The following is a 17340-nucleotide window of genomic DNA, read 5'->3' as shown; positions in this document are numbered from 1 at the left end:
TGCCCTTAGTGCCCAACTGTACTGTTGTTCGGATCCCTAATGTTGATTTTTGTTGTCAAAGGGCAAAAACACGAATCATGTGTTTGCACCATGACACAGACCTGTTTCATGGATTCCGGTATGGTTGGTCTGGGCGGGGTGCCCAAAGCAATAACCTGTTAGTGATGGAAGGCTACAGCAGGAGTGAGGTAGTCACATCATACTGTTTAGTGATAAATAGCAGCTAACAAGTCTGTTTCACAGAACTTGCGCTGTGCCTTAAAGACATGTTGTATACACTTTGTGGGCTTTCAGAATGCCCATTGCCTTTTTATGCATTACTTTGGTTGCCATTAAAAAGACTTGCTCAATAGAGATTAATCTTTGCTGTTTGTCCCTCTTTTTGTGTTTTGTTTTCTCCTATGGAAGAGCACGCAATTACTGGTATCTTTACACTTTGATGCTTGACTGTTCGTTTGTTGGCACTATTTTTTCTTTATTTCCTGCATGTGTTTGGTAAAGATTTGCTTTCGGTGGGTTCCTTGCCAGGAACGCTCATGTTTTCACTTGCTACAGCAAATAGGGCTGTATAACATGCCCTTATCTCATCACATTTGCACAGCATTCAAAGACTGAGATCAAATGTCTGTTTCTGTTTTCACAGTGCCCCTGTTCCATGCCCCAAACCCCTCCCTCATCGCTGCTTGCCACCTCTGTCAAATTATTGCTCACCGTAGCCTCTCTGCTGAAAATGTTTGCTTGGATCTTGCAGGCTTGACACTCTTGGGGAACTCTCTTGCCATGGACTATACTGATTCACAGAAGGTGAAATGTCCTGGCTCATGAGTCTCTAGGTCTTCGTCCTCATGTTATGATCTCAATAGAGGCACTCAGTGAAATAAAACTGCTGCAGATGAAGCATTTCCATCCGGCATTGTAGTCCGCAACTCATGCACCTTGCTTTTTGTCTAGGGCATTTAAAACAACTAAACAGACAAAGCGTATGGTATGGTAAATTGAATTAACCATGGCTCTTACAGCTTACTATGTGCAATGTGAGTGAGGATGTCACTTGTCCCGGCATCATGGAATATGTAGTTAAGGGGCTGCCACCTAGGGAGAGGTTGTTTTGGATTCTTGAGTGGCTGCTTTCAAATACACTGTGTCCTCTGCTCACTGATAGTATTCAAAAGACACGCTCACTTGTCAAAGTATAACTTGCAGAACTTGTGCAAAATACAAATGTTTATCAGGTTAACACCTTACATTGCATTATCTGCTTGAAGACAATCTAAACTTGTAATACCAAGAGCTTTCCAATTACATTGTTATTATGGGATCATATCCTATTACAACATCATTCCTGATCTTTCAGTTTTGACTTTCACCTCTCTGTTTCAGAGCGGTCTGCCTAACTTTGATTTGGCCTCTAGGGGTTGCCTCCTTATTGCGTTTCATTTAGTGTCCTCGGTTATGGTAATTTCACCGTTTACTGTGGCTTTTGTAGAGTCATTTACTTAAAAGGGTTGAAAGCATTGGATGTGTATCATCATGGCAAAATTTTATTAACGTTCTTTTAACCTGTCTAGATATTATTATAAACATTTTAGTGTTTGGCAGGCCCAACTCAAAGATGGTGGCCAAGTTTTTATAGCAAGGGCAGTTCTTAGAGGCACACATTGATGGGTCAGCTTTGGATGCAAGCAGTATTGTATTGGCATTTATACTGAATTTCTAAATACCTAAGAGCTTTCGAAATCGACAAGTAAATCTACTCTGTCATGCATGATTGGAAGAATGTGGGTGAGATGTGGCCTATATGTGGCCATGTTTGGGACTATGACTTTTGGATGAGTGTTCCGTTCACATCGCATTAGGCAACTTGCAGTGCTTTATTGCATGGGGTGGGGCTCAAAAGAGTGTCAGAGGTGGGGTCACAGTCTGTATAAACAGACCATTAATTATTTTCAGTTGAGGCCCATTGAAATGTTTGTTTTAGGGAACAGCAAGATCTTTATTTAATTTGGTTAATTCTCAGTGATTGCTTATTATCTATCTTCCCGCAGTTGCTCCAGAGCTTCCAATTCTGTGTAACATATCACGATGTTTAGTGTGATACAACACCACACAATTCCACATCACAGAATTCAACAACATCCAACATAATTAGTAATACCACTCAACGCAGCATGATTCAACTCCAAATGATTGCACTCTTTTCAATACCACATAAATACACCCCACATAAAACCACCCTATGCCACATAGCAATAAGCCACATAAATACATTGCACACTTTGTCACATAATTCCAATCAGCATCATTTCACTAAATGCAACACAGTTCCATGCCACACAATTCAACTCCACACGTTTCCATTACAGACCACGTCATTCAACACCAAACCACATAATTCAACTCAACACAATTACACAACACACCAATACATCCAATCTACACCACAGAATTCCATATCATGACACAAAATTCAACAGTACACCACATAAATAAACTCCACTACATACCACTCCACAACACAAAATATAATTCCACATAATTACATTCCATGACTCACAATCCCACTCCACATGATCCCAGTACACTCAATACCACATAATTACTATCCACATAATTCCACTGCGCACCATGCCACATAATTCCACTACACAAATCCACTCCACACCACACAATTCCAGTCCAACCCACATAATTCCACTACACACCACATACATCCACTACGCTCCATAACACAAGGTAAAATACATTAACATTTATGACGCCAATAGTTCTAACTCTCACAAAAACGAGATCTATTGGCTTTGTCAATGCTTGTTATCTTGAGTCACTGGAGTGAGGCCTAAAGTCTAACTCACCTTTTTAAAGTTCTGATGCTGTGTGCTCTACCCACCCTTGGCCTACATCAGTTAGATGTAAAGTGCTGTGCAGCCCAGGAATTGTGATTCTGCACTGGAGGTATATGTGACTGGAAAGGGTGCAGAAAAGGGATAGACCAGTGTTGTGCAGTACCTGCATGATGAGTGCATGCACTGAGTGTATGTATACCTGCGAGGAATACATTACATAAGAGACATAGTGCTGTACAGTGCATACGCAGTGGAAGAATGTGCTGGGTGTCTCTGCTTGTGAAAAGTAAAATACATGAATGTGCAGTGCACGAATGATGAATGTGTGAACTGGCATTCCCTGTGTTTGCAAATAGCACACCATGGTAAAACACAGAAAGGCTACAGCACTAAACAGTGAGCAGAGTGATTGTGTGTATGTGCGTCTGTGTATGTGAGTGCACAATGCATGAATGTAATTGTACTGAAAAGAAAGAGTATGTACTGTGTCCATACACAGAGTGCAAGTGTGCCTGCAATGCTACATTAGATGGTGGACCCTGGGTTCCATTTTGGGAAGCCCAGGGCTGCCTGGTGAACACATGAGTAGTAGTGGAATCTAACAGATTTGTGCATTACTGCCTTCCTGTGAGCTGAGTGGGGCACACTGGAGGAGGGAGAGAGAGACTTCCCCAGTAGACTTCGAAAGGTACTCTTTGATTCAGTGATATATCATAAGGATAGGGCCTGGACACATCTCAGGAAGGGGATGGGGCTGACAACGGAGTCAAAAAGAGTAGGGCTGGGAGCTAGAGATTAACCTTTTGAAGCACATATCACTGTGGCCGACATCTAGGTGTGAACTCTAGTCACTCCCATGGCCTGTGTTGTGGGACTATCAGCTTTAGAGTTTCTCCTGCTGTGACAGACAGCCTTTCAAGATGAAGAAGAGACAGAGGAAGAGACTGAAAAGTTTACACTTCAAAAGAAGCAGATCCTACATCACATTTGGTGTCTGGAAATGGATTGTAGGAGGTGGAGGTTGAGACCCCAAAATTTGTTATCTTTTGGCAGGCTGTGTGAGGAGGGAAAGCTTGTGACCAGGACTAGGGGTCAAGGCCTGCTATTCTCACTGCTGGGAGATGGGTACATCACCCAGGAAAAAACACGACCTCCTACCCTGGAGCCTGGAGCACCAGCCTGTTTTCTAAGACCAGTGTTCTCTGTGAGGGAGAGATCCAGTTGAGAGGCCTGCTTAACGGACTCTTGGTATGAGGAGATGGAGGTGCACTGAATGTGTCATTGCCCATGTAAAGCACTCCTGAGGCGGAAGCCGGGAGGTCTGTGTTGTACCTTTTTAAAATTACTTTGTTTGGTTTAGCTTTTAAAATTGTGCACTCACCCTGAGCACCTACTCGCTGACTGACAAGCGCCAGTACTCTGTAAAGCAATCCTGAGGCGGAAGCCGGGAGGTCTGTGTTGTACCTTTTTAAAATTACTTTGTTTGGTTTAGCTTTTAAAATTGTGCACTCACCCTGAGCACCTACTCGCCTAGCTCCACTCTGCCATTCCCAGCGTGGTCACAGCGAGGAACGCGCTGAGCCCTTCGCGCGCGCCGCAACTGCTGAGACGCCCCCAGAGAGGACACGCCCACTTAGGCCACGCCCCCTTTTCGCCACCTACAAATACGCGCTGACTGACAAGCGCCAGTACTCTGTAAAGCACTCCTGAGGCGGAAGCCGGGAGGTCTGTGTTGTACCTTTTTAAAATTACTTTGTTTGGTTTAGCTTTTAAAATTGTGCACTCACCCTGAGCACCTACTCGCCTAGCTCCACTCTGCCATTCCCAGCGTGGTCACAGCGAGGAACGCGCTGAGCCCTTCGCGCGCGCCGCAACTGCTGACACGCCCCCAGAGAGGACACGCCCACTTAGGCCACGCCCCCTTTTCGCCGCCTACAAATACGCGCTGACTGACAAGCGCCAGTACTCTGTAAAGCACTCCTGAGGCGGAAGCCGGGAGGTCTGTGTTGTACCTTTTTAAAATTACTTTGTTTGGTTTAGCTTTTAAAATTGTGCACTCACCCTGAGCACCTACTCGCTGACTGACAAGCGCCAGTACTCTGTAAAGCACTCCTGAGGCGGAAGCCGGGAGGTCTGTGTTGTACCTTTTTAAAATTACTTTGTTTGGTTTAGCTTTTAAAATTGTGCACTCACCCTGAGCACCTACTCGCCTAGCTCCACTCTGCCATTCCCAGCGTGGTCACAGCGAGGAACGCGCTGAGCCCTTCGCGCGCGCCGCAACTGCTGAGACGCCCCCAGAGAGGACACGCCCACTTAGGCCACGCCCCCTTTTCGCCGCCTACAAATACGCGCTGACTGACAAGCGCCAGTACTCTGTAAAGCACTCCTGAGGCGGAAGCCGGGAGGTCTGTGTTGTACCTTTTTAAAATTACTTTGTTTGGTTTAGCTTTTAAAATTGTCCACTCACCCTGAGCACCTACTCGCCTAGCTCCACTCTGCCATTCCCAGCGTGGTCACAGCGAGGAACGCGCTGAGCCCTTCGCGCGCGCCGCAACTGCTGAGACGCCCCCAGAGAGGACACGCCCACTTAGGCCACGCCCCCTTTTCGCCGCCTACAAATACGCGCTGACTGACAAGCGCCAGTACTCTGTAAAGCACTCCTGAGGCGGAAGCCGGGAGGTCTGTGTTGTACCTTTTTAAAATTACTTTGTTTGGTTTAGCTTTTAAAATTGTGCACTCACCCTGAGCACCTACTCGCCTAGCTCCACTCTGCCATTCCCAGCGTGGTCACAGCGAGGAACGCGCTGAGCCCTTCGCGCGCGCCGCAACTGCTGACACGCCCCCAGAGAGGACACGCCCACTTAGGCCACGCCCCCTTTTCGCCGCCTACAAATACGCGCTGACTGACAAGCGCCAGTACTCTGTAAAGCACTCCTGAGGCGGAAGCCGGGAGGTCTGTGTTGTACCTTTTTAAAATTACTTTGTTTGGTTTAGCTTTTAAAATTGTGCACTCACCCTGAGCACCTACTCGCCTAGCTCCACTCTGCCATTCCCAGCGTGGTCACAGCGAGGAACGCGCTGAGCCCTTCGCGCGCGCCGCAACTGCTGACACGCCCCCAGAGAGGACACGCCCCTCCGCCCTCTACCAATGTGCCACTTTCGGACGCGCAGCGGCCGAGCGCAGCGGGAGCGCCGGCATCGCGCCGAAGTCGAGCCAAAGTCAAGCCCGTCTGTGCCCGTCCGTGCACGACCGGGCCTAGGGCCTGCCCCCATGCCGGATCCTACCTCCATCAGGATAGCCTACTCTCGACGAGACCTCCTCAGCCTCAGAACCTCGAAAAGTACCTCCTGTCAGGCCATACATGACCCTAATGTCCCCTTCACGGGGTGTATCATCTGCAAACCTGGCAACCTACTTCTTTCCAGGACCACCGCCCCTCTCCCCGGCCTCAAATTAGCAACCCTTAACTGTAGATCGCTGCCAAAACACGCCCTTCTCATAAACCACTTAATCGTCGATCACGAGCTGGACATACTTTTCTTAACTGAAACTTGGATCACCGACCACTCCAATTCCGATATAGTCTCGGCCCTCCCCCCGGGCTTTCTCATCATGTCCCAACCTCGCCCTCTAGGTCGAGGTGGTGGTATTGCCATCATTTACCGTGACGACTTCTCCTGCCGATCTACCGAGATCGAGAGCAAGGAATCAGAGAGCTGTATGTTCACATTGTCACTCTCGCCGACCTATTCTCTATCAGGCCTTTTGGTCTATAGACCCCCTGGACACTTCGGCCCCTTCTCCGCCGCTTTTCTAGAAGCCGTCTCATCCCTGGCCCACTTAACATCTAATTTCCTGATTACAGGCGACCTCAACATCCATTTCGACGATCTAACTGATACAGGTTCATCTGACCTCATCAGCGAACTGGGTGCCCTTGGTCTCTCCTTGACTAACTCAGGAGCCACGCACGTGAAAGGTCATCTGCTCGATCCTGTATTCTCGAATATCCCTTTACTCCAGTTCACCAATTCCCTCCCCCTTCCGTGGACGGACCACTTCTTGGTCTTAACCCATCTCCCAGGGACCTTTAAGAAACCCCACAACCCCCCTATTTTTACCAGGGACAGATCCTGGGCCAGACTCTCGACGGACAACTGGGTCTCGGCGCTGGAGGCTTCTATCCCCAGGCTCGCAGCCGACCCCACCATGGCGGACAGCCAGTTCAGAGACTGGATCTCTTTATCCCTCGACAGCCTCATACCCATCAAGAATCGGGAGGTGAAAAACAAGATCAAGCGCAACGCCCCCTGGTATAATCCCGAACTTAGAGCGCTCCGTAAAGCATGTAAAAGGGCGGAAAGAGCATGGAGGAAAGACTGGCTACACAGCAACAAGGATTTATATCACAACGCGGTAAGACAATATAAAACTGCCCTGAAATCAGCCAAATCCACGTTCTACGACAATAGAATACAAACCGCGTCCAACTCAGCCAAAGAGTCCTATCAGATAGTTAAAGAACTACTCAATATCCCAACAGCGCCTCCCACTCTCTCCCCCCCCCCAGACAGAAGCAAGGATCTGGCCAATTATTTTGAGTCCAAAGTCCTGCGGATTCTGGACTCCCTTCCTACTGTCAGTCCCCCACACACCCTGGCCTCAGTGGACGAAAACAACATCCCACAGCTGAAGACTTTTAGATCAGTTTCCCTCACCGAAGTCACATCCACACTAGGAAAAATGAAAAGCGGTTCCCCCCTTGACCCAGCCCCAGTTAGACTGCTCAAACAGGCCTCCTCCACCATAGCCCCTATCATAAGGGACCTTATCAACTCCTCTCTTGCTGGTGGAACGGTTCCACCCAACTGGAAGAACGCAGTCGTAAAGGCTTTACTGAAAAAGCCCCAACTGAACCCGGACGACATGTCCAACTATAGACCGATCTCACTACTCCCTTGCATCAGCAAGATGGCTGAAAAATTTGTTAATTCTCAACTATCACAATTCCTCGAGACAAACAACATCTTGCGCCAATCTCAAACCGGGTTCCGACCCGGCCATGGCACGGACACTGCACTCCTCTCTGTTATCGAGGAGGCAAGGTGTATCTTAGACTCAGGGGGATCAGTGGCAGTGATCCTCCTGGATCTGAGCGCCGCCTTTGACACGGTGAACCACCGCGTCCTTTTACACCGCCTGGCCAAGGCAGGAATTGTGGGTACAGCGCGAGCGTGGATCGAATCCTTTCTCTCCCATCGATCCTTTCAGGTGTGGGACGGTAACTCCAGGTCAGATCCTCTCCCACTGAAGAATGGAGTTCCCCAGGGGTCTTCGCTTAGCCCCACCCTGTTTAATGTATATATGGCTCCCCTGGAAGACGTAGTGGCCCCCTACGATATAAAAATAATCAACTACGCCGACGACACCCAACTGGTCGTCTCCCTGTCCCACCTGGACAACCATCCTGACAGCCTGCTGCTCTGCCTCCAGGACATTTATACCTGGATGTGTGACTCGGCCCTGAAGCTTAACGGCGCTAAGACCGAGATCATGCTCCTGGGTAATAAATGGACTGCTTTCCCATCCACATCTTGGCCCGATACTTTTGGCGAAATCCCCTCTCCTAGAAAGGAAATCAAAACTCTAGGAGTCTGGCTGGAACCCGACCTGTCCATGAAAACACAGGCAGCTAAGACAGCAGGCACCTGCTTCGGTCTCTTACGGTCCGTACGCAAGATATTGCCCCTTCTACCCTTCCCTTCCAGGAAACTACTTGTTCAGGGTCTTGTCCTGGCCCGGCTCGATTATAGTAATGCCATCTATCTGGGGGCCCCGGAGTACACCCTGAACAAACTTCAACGCACCCAGAATGCGGCTGCCAGGACCATCATGAATCTCTCCCCTAGAGCGTCAGCTAAGCCTGCCCTCAAAACCCTACACTGGCTCCCGGTCCGCCAACGTGTTGAGTTCAAGGCCCTATGCACCACCCACAAGCTCATCAATGGAGCTGGTCCCGCCGTGCTTAAAAATATGGTTACCCCCTACAAAGCCTCAAGACCCCTTCGCTCTGACTCCGAACATCTCGCTAGGGTGCCCAAATTCAGGAAGGCTCGCACTGGCGGTCGACGATTTTTGGTTAAAGCCGCTACAGCTTGGAACTCTCTCCCTCTCAGTCTTCGCCTGGAACCCTCCTACATGGTCTTCTGTAAAAAACTCAAAACCTTCCTGTTCCCCAAATAAGACACTCCCTTTTCCACCTTCTGGATCTCTACAGGTTAATAGCGCGGGGATGCCTACGGGTCACCAGGCGCTCTACAAATCGCAAAATAAATAAAATAAATAAATAAAACATGCGCAGGATGGAATCCGCAACCTCCATATGCCAGGAGAGGGCCACTGTGAACTTAGCCATGATTCGAGGGCTGTGCGAGGAGCATGAAGCCCATACCTCCTCTTTGCAGTGACCACATATGCCAGAAGAAGCCATTGGAGAAGTGACTGTGCTGACAAGGCACCAAGACTTGTGTGCACCTTTGCGGTGACCTCATATTCCAGAAGGAGCTTCCGTGATATAGGTGGCTGCACAGGAAAAGTCGATGCCTTGTCAGCGGGTCCCACAGCAACCCTGTGTGTCAGGAGGGGCTGCTGATACTGAATTTTGCAAAGCCTATTAGTTAACATTCTCTGGATGCAGCCACCAGTAAATGGGGAAATAACACCAACTACATTACAAGGAATAAGGTGGGACAGGGATTTGCTAGTTAAACACTAGAGCCACGACCTCAAGGGGATTGTGTTTTTGCTTAGGAACACCGTAACACTGCTTTGAATGCATAGACTTAGAAATAAAATACTTCTTTTTAATATAAAAACAAGCATTTGACCGGATATTGATTTAGTGGCATTAGTGAGTGCACTTTGAGTTACAGTAGGCCTAGGCTAAGTTAGCGAAACTCCGGCAATTGACCAAAACACGTTGCCACGCTCAAGGAGATCCACAAGCGTCAGAGTGCGTTAGGTCACGCTGTTTGTGCTGATTTTTAGCACCGGGTGTCTGTGAACAGCACCATGCGCTGCGCAAAAGGGAGCTGCTTCTTTATGCCGCTCAAGTAGATACTCCACTCGAGCGGCAGCTTCCTCAAAGCGAACAGAAGGTTTCTCAGCGCGAGCGATAGTGGCCATCCGCGGCCACCTGCCTTGAGGAAATCTCCTCAAGAACTGGTCTGGAGTAAGATTTTTATCGCTGGCGCTCGCCAGCCTTATGATAGTGAGCGTGAGCGAGGAAAAAACTCCACTACGCTACGCGAAGCGGAGTTTTTCAGAACTACGTGTGCTGCGCGGATGGGGAAAAACGACACAAACTCTGTTAGTGATGTGGAATTTCATGCCCAGGCCTAGTTATGAGTCGTGTTTACTAACCTGTACCTAGATTTCTCCCCAAGGAAGCCTTTGACTTTCCATCCACAGCTACCACTGAGAGTCAAGTGCAGAAGGGGTTCTTGGCCCAGTTTCTCAGGATTCATAGTAAGTCTTTGTCCAAGGGAAATCAGGGGTAAAATGTCTCAACCACCACGGTTGAGCTCAGTAGCCCCTTTGTGGCCCTTGGCCCTCTGAAAGGCGTTCTGACATTATAGTTGTTTTTCTTGCTATTGTGATACAGCACTGGATCAATTTCATTGATGCATAATTTATACAAGAAACTATGCCAATAACAAAACAAATTATACATAAGAACAGAAAGAACTGGCCCAGGTCAATTACATAGAGCTGGAGGTAGTTGCCATCCATATATAATGTATTGTAATGTATAGTTTTTTACCAAGCATTTGCACTCCTTTTTTTCTTGGCAGTGGCAAGTCTTAATTGAACTATTGCATAACCAATTTGCTTTCTACCAGAAAGAGATTTAGATTAAGCAGACAGCTAGTGGTAGCTTAGAGCAACAAGATAGAGCAAGAAAATAACATAATCTCCCCCATGTTTCTGGCTACTGGGAATTTGTAGCCTTTTATGTTTTCTTGAATGAAGAGTACAACCTGGAAAGTTTGGTTGAACCTTTACTGATTGAAATATTTCCTTTGTCCTTTGTCCACTCGTCCTGTAAAGGACAAGACTGCATGCCATGGCCCATCGGTCTTCCTGAAACAAATATCAGCCGTCATATAACATACACGCAAAGTATAACAAGGTTACAAGCTTATAAAGCTAGACTGTCACTTAACCATTGTAGTGTCTTGAGATTATGAGCGCAGAAAACCTTGCAGTTCTGGGCTGACTCTAAATAGGAATTACATAATCAGCTGGAATGTGTTAAGGTGTGGTCATAAAAGTTATGATCCATTGCGTGGAGTGTGTGGTTGTATGTTGAAGAATAAAGATTCATATTGCGGAGCTCCTTGTGCAGCATATTTCATTTTCATGCTCCCGGGCTGGAGAGGCTCTACATATGGCAATGAGGATGGGTTATGTGCCCCAAAGAATCAAGACTGCTCTCTCTGAGGGTTTGAAAAGAAAAAGAAAATTGCTTCTGCATGCCTTGTGTGCCCCAAATCGATGAAAAGCAACCTATGGTTAGTGTATGTGGAGGTGAAGCTCCATTCCAGCCCATACACAGCAACTGAAGATGTTGAAGGGACTGCTGAGGAGCACATTTAAAAAGCCAGCTCGAATTCGCTGGTAAGGCCAAAAGAAGAGACACCGAGCCATAACACAGAGCCATCATTCATACAAAGCAAACTCTAAAGGCAGAGATAACCAGGTACAAAAGCAAACAAAACGTACTTACTGGCTTGACCAAGTGAAGTGATATATGACCTCAAAATCAACAAGACGACTGAACCCAAACAACAGGGGTGTTACGTGGAGAGGTTGCAAGTCCTGCAGTGTGCAAAGAATGCTGCCTGAGCAGCATGTGCTCTTCATCGAGACAGAAGGGAGCACAAGGTACAATGTAGCTACATTCCTGAAGCCATCACCTTTGTTTGACACGGCAAAGAAACAGAACATCGGTGCCAGGGGGCTGCATCGATTGAAACATTCGATGACCTTATATATGCACTGGAAGAAAAAGACGATAAAATGATTAAATATCTAATAAACCTTGCTAGTGATGGAGTGAGAGAAGTGCTAAAGAAATCCCACAAATGGATGCAATGTCGTACCAAAAGATAAAAGAAGCATTAAAGTTCAATCCAATGCCGAATGTCAGCTATGCAAGGTACATCAAGCAGGACAACAGGCTGGTGAAATGATAGATGAGTTTGTTGAGAGACTTGATGCAGTTTTCAAACGCTAAGTTCTCTGATTTTCTTGATGAAGAAGCTATATGCCTCAGAGTCTTCGACGGTTGTCTCTCAGACCCTTTCAGAAGATGCATGCTGAGTGGAACACTCATTTTAGAGAAAATGCTAGTGGCTGTGAGGGGAGAAGAACGAGCAGATCGACAATCTGCTGTTATAAAAGCAGGTACAGTACAAAATGAATCAGCGCTGATCATGAAATTAAGCATAAACACAGACCAGATGCGCACAAAACGGACAGTGGAGGTGCAGTGCGCATTAGTCTTGTCAATCGCCAGACCAAAAAAACCATTGAGAGAGAAAGACATCCTGGTCCCCACACTGCAGACATGATCATGCAGCTGAATGGAGCCAAAGTCTTCTCTCGTCTTGGCATGAACAAAGGATACCATCAGTGCGAGCTGGAAGAGAACTGTAGGTACATTACTGCTTTTTTGACTCATGCTGGTTTCTTCAGATACAAAAGATTGAGTTCTGATGTCTCCCTTAAAGACATCTTTACAATGCAATCTTGGACGTAAAGTTTTCAACCTTTTGCTGATGATGTTGAATTAAAAAAATGTATAAGATGAGCTAACAGTCACCGAAGAAGGTATCATACTGAGAGGCTTGGAATAGTCATATCTGTGAGCCTGAGACAGCAAATCATTGAATTGGCCCATGAAGGACATTGTGGCATTGTAGCCATCAAAAGAGCCCTAAGAGACCAGGTGTGGTTCCCTCATCTAGATGAATGAGTTGAGAAAAAGCTGGAAGCATGCCACCTTTGTAACTATTTATCCCCCAAGGTGACGCAGCATCCATTGACAATGTCTGACTTTCCTGCACATGCCTCGGAGAGAGTTGCAGGTGATTAATATGTGCTGCTAGGAAATGATGATCGTCTTATGGTAGTCATTGATGAATACTAGCGTTTTCCTATGGTGGAAGACTTGTCATCGACAACCCATGACGGCTTGATGACATCCTTGCAGCGTAGGGCACCCCTGCTATTCTCAAAACTGACAATGGTCCATCTTTCAATAGCAAAGAATTCAAAGAGTTTCTTATTCAACTCACTGTCAAGCAACAAAAGAGTACACCTCTTTGGCCCCAAGCCAATGATGCTGTTGAACGCTTCATGGGCAGCCTCATCAAGGTAATTCAGCGAGCATCCATAGAGGGAATCGATCTCACCCAAGTCATGTGTCAAGCCCTTTATGCCTATCGATCAACTCCCCATTCCACAGCTGGTGAGAGTCCTGCCACCTTGCTATTGGGGAGAGCCATGAGAACCAGACTACCACAATGGACATCGGATGAATCGATGACTGCTAATGAGGTTCATGTCACAGACGCTTTGCGGAAGTGCAAGATGAAAATCTATGCAGATTAGCATTGGCACACCCTGGAAACGGTCCTCGTAAAAGGGGACTGGGCACTAGTCTAGCAGAAAAGAAAGCGAAAAATGGAAACTCCATTTGATTGTGACAGCGCATCGTCCCGGAAAGTCCATCACACGGGACTCGTCACACTTTAAACACCAACCTCGATGTCGGTCAGCTGTTGATATCATGAGTGATATGACCCCGCCTACCTGTCCAGATCAAACACCTGAACTGATGCCTGTGGTGCCTGATCAAGGTGCCCCTCAACTACTTTATACCACCCAATCTGGCCAACCAGTGCAAGCGCCTCGACTACTCATTGAGGAACTATGATGCTAATGCCATCTGTACTTTTTATTTAACAAAGGAGGAATGTAGTGTCTGGAGATGATGAGTGCTAGGACTCTTGCGATTCTGGGCGGACTCTAAACAGGAATTATTCAATCTGCTGGGAAGTGTTATGGTGTGGTTCTAAAAGTTATGACGAAATGTGTGGAGTGTGTGATTGTATGTTAAAGAATAAAGACGTGCATTTCAAAGCTCCGTGTGCGGCGTATTTCATTTGCATGCTCCAAGGCTAGGGAGAATGCTATAACCACCAGAACAGGATATACACCTATACCACTGTCACTAAACAAGATTATGTGACAAAGGTGAGAGTATTTATCCTCTGCAGTTCTTAGAGGATCATTTGTATTCTATCATGGGATTGGTATACCATGAAAAGTGTCTCAGTAAGATGGATCACCTGATTGATAATGACATGAATAGCAGGTTAAAAGGGAGAGGGGAGGTCAAGGTCGCATTCTGAAAGTAAATTATACATGACTTATGTAAACCAGATTTGAATTGAGGAAAAGTTAAAGTAAGATGCTCCTCCAGTGATATGTGCGCCATACTGCAAACTGAAGATTGGATGCATGATCGGAGACCCTAAGCACGCACCGTGTGATCTCTAAGCCAGCCTTGATTGTCCCAGAGCCCTTGCCATGGGGTGAATTTTTAGTCGCAGCTGTGGAAAGCAGTTCTTATGCAATTTCAAACATATTTTGTTTATTAATGGAATCATAGACTCTAAGATAGAAATCTGGATTTTTTTAAGGGCCCTCGCTTAGTTGCTATATCCTAACTCACAGTTTTCCTTACCAGTAGTTTGCTTTGCCAGGTCAAGATGCAATCATGAAGCTTGAATGCCATCTGGCACTTCCAGTTTTTGTCAGGCCACGGGATCCAAATAGAAGTTACTTTTCATGTGCATATACAAATAGACAGAGCCATAGCCACATTTCAGAGGAGCCTAGATTATTTTGTCCCTGCTAGGGCAGGTTTTTGCCTGCAATGAAGCAAAACTGCAGCCGGCATTGGAGGCACACCAGCACAACATTATTAATAAAGGAACATTTTAGACTTGTATGCATTAGCTCAGATTTCCTGTTCTGTAGCATTGCTTTTACTATTTACAAAAGTACATTGTGGTGCAGTTTTAGCTTCAGTGGGGATTTTCTAGGGGTAAGCTTTGCAATATTTGCTAGGAGAGGCTAGGCGGTCCTTTTGCTTCTAGGTCTCTAGCCAGCCTTCTACAAATGCTCTAAAATGTGTTAGGTCAGATTCTGTCAATCACACTAAATGGTTATCAGCTTGTAATTTTACAACAGTGTGTCGTACAGAATATGCTGCACCTGAAACAATAGGTGTGTTTGAAGCAGAACAGTGCTCTATGGGGTTCTTATGCACATTTTAAAATGGAAAATTATATCAAATACCAGCAGTAATCTGCTCCTTAGGTTTACATGTTGCCAGAAAAGAGTCATTGGAGAAGGTTCCCAAGAGCACATGGAAGCCAGCAACATTACTGATTATTTAAATTGATGTGTTCTATCTGCTACATTCATTTATGGAGCATTAGAGATGCCCTTTGCCAAGTGCAGTGACCTTGTCAAACTCAATGGTAGCTTAGTAGCTATTCTTTCAGTATTTCAGAATGTGTTTTTTCTTGAGTGAAAATAGAACATTTGTTACCATTATTCATGCCCCATATTTTATCCGTACTGTTTTTCAATGGATCTTTCCCACACTGAGGTCGCTGTTATAGAACATATCCTATTATCAATACATCCGACAACAAAAATAAAGCAGGCCCTTTCAAGCCCACACCAAAGCACATGGGAGTAGGTCCTTAAGAAGACAATGCTTCTAATTACTGAAAATAATGTTTTTCTGAAAAGCGAATGCTGAGGTATTGCACACGGTACATTTTCACTGCTTGGATGATTACACATGGAGGACACATTTCTGAGATACATTCCGCCATACAAAGTCAGCCCCAAACACACTCCTATCAGCCACCCAGGATGGGTGACTAGTTTCTGCTGGTGAGCGTTACTGCCCATCACTACCACAGTTTCCTTAGTGGATGGTCCCTATAGTCCAACACAAGGTCCGTTTATGGTCCGCTATTAAGGACAACACATTTTACTTTGAGTTCCATATACTTAAATGTATTAAAGAAATTTCCCAAATAAGTATTACTGATTATACAATTTTCAACAAACTCTACATGACTCAAAAACTCTCCCAACTTCAAACAACCTGGGAAATACTTTAAAATTGTAAAACACACTTGTCTATAAACAAACAAATTCTGCTTTTGAACCTTTTCTCTATAACACTTTAAATCTGACCAAATTCATCCACAGCAGATTCTATAAAGTATATAGAACCCCTTGAGTTACCAATTATAAACTTCCTAAAGATATACCACATCCTTTTTGCATATTTTAAGCTGCTAACTTCCTTTCACTAACAGTTCGGATCAAAATAAAGTCCAGGCAGATTTTGCACCCAAAGGGAACACCCACACTAGGAAAATACCTATAAAAATGTTTATGAACTTGCACACGTGGAGCTCACTATAACGTTTCACGCACCATTGAACAATTTATAAACATCTCCTGTAAAGAAGAGATTTCCCATCGGTATGCACTTCAAATTTAATAAGTCAGTTGATTTTTGTAGTATGGCATAAGAAAATAATATTTATTTACCCTTATTACATTTAGCACATTTATATCCATTTTTTCATTATGTTACTTAACTTGTGAAAATACTTTAACAGCAGTAAAAGAGTAAGCGGAATTGCTGGTACTGTGTTACAATTGATTTAAATTCAACATGAGATGCACAAGGAAAGTTAAACAACATATAATGAGCGCAAACTAGATTTGTAGCCAAAGAGTGCCATAAATCTGGCCTAATAACACAAAGCAAAAGTAAAATGAAAAGAATCTGTCACAATGGCTAAAGCCACACACAAGTTCAAGATTAAAAAAAAAATCATAAAAAAAGATAAAAACACAGTAGTAGAAAAACTGAAGAACAGTTTTTCAAAGAGTAAAGCCAGCTCGGAATCCGAGATCAAAAAACAAGATAAGTCACCACAAAGAGGAGATCAAATGAGCCATATTTTAAGCAGATTACAAGGGCTCGTCAGGAGAGATGGCTGTCTGATTTATATTAGCAATGTGTTCCATTGCTGTGTAAAACAAGAAAGCTGGTGATCTGAAAACTGGAATATGTGTTTCCAAAATGCTATAAAATCACTCACAGTGCAGATAGAAGGATCCTCGCTGTGTTAATAAAATGTAGTTCCTAATAGGATTATCTAACACAAAACTCGCTTCAATCTTCTTGCTTTACATGGTGGCAGTGAATATCCTGTTTCTTGATTTTCCACGTGAGTCACGGCTGCGTGACCTGCCGGTGACCTCCGTTGAGGTCACGCTCGCCTCTTGATTGGTGTCAGCAGAAGCCAGCGCTGGGAAACGTGG

At 45.5% G+C, this 17340-nt stretch overlaps 1 protein-coding gene and 1 long non-coding RNA gene across 2 annotated transcripts in view; one reads left to right on the top strand and one right to left on the bottom strand.

The window, feature by feature from the left end:
• LOC146864046 (uncharacterized) overlaps positions 1–17207 on the bottom strand; it is a 186705-nt gene extending 169498 nt beyond the window's left edge. Inside the window, exon 1 of the long non-coding RNA XR_014970038.1 lies at positions 17118–17207. This is a non-coding gene — a long non-coding RNA (uncharacterized LOC146864046). The remainder of the gene's footprint in view (positions 1–17117) is intronic.
• Positions 1–17340, top strand: part of ADAMTS12 (ADAM metallopeptidase with thrombospondin type 1 motif 12) — a 4274824-nt gene that overhangs the window by 241577 nt on the left and 4015907 nt on the right. The gene's annotated exons all lie outside the window — the stretch shown is intronic.

The sequence above is a fragment of the Triturus cristatus genome, chromosome 2_1, assembly GCF_964204655.1.
Source record: "Triturus cristatus chromosome 2_1, aTriCri1.1, whole genome shotgun sequence".
Taxonomy (NCBI): Eukaryota; Metazoa; Chordata; class Amphibia; order Caudata; family Salamandridae; genus Triturus; species Triturus cristatus.
The sequence above is the reverse complement of the archived record's forward strand: the minus strand, read 5'-3'. Positions and strand labels throughout refer to the sequence as shown.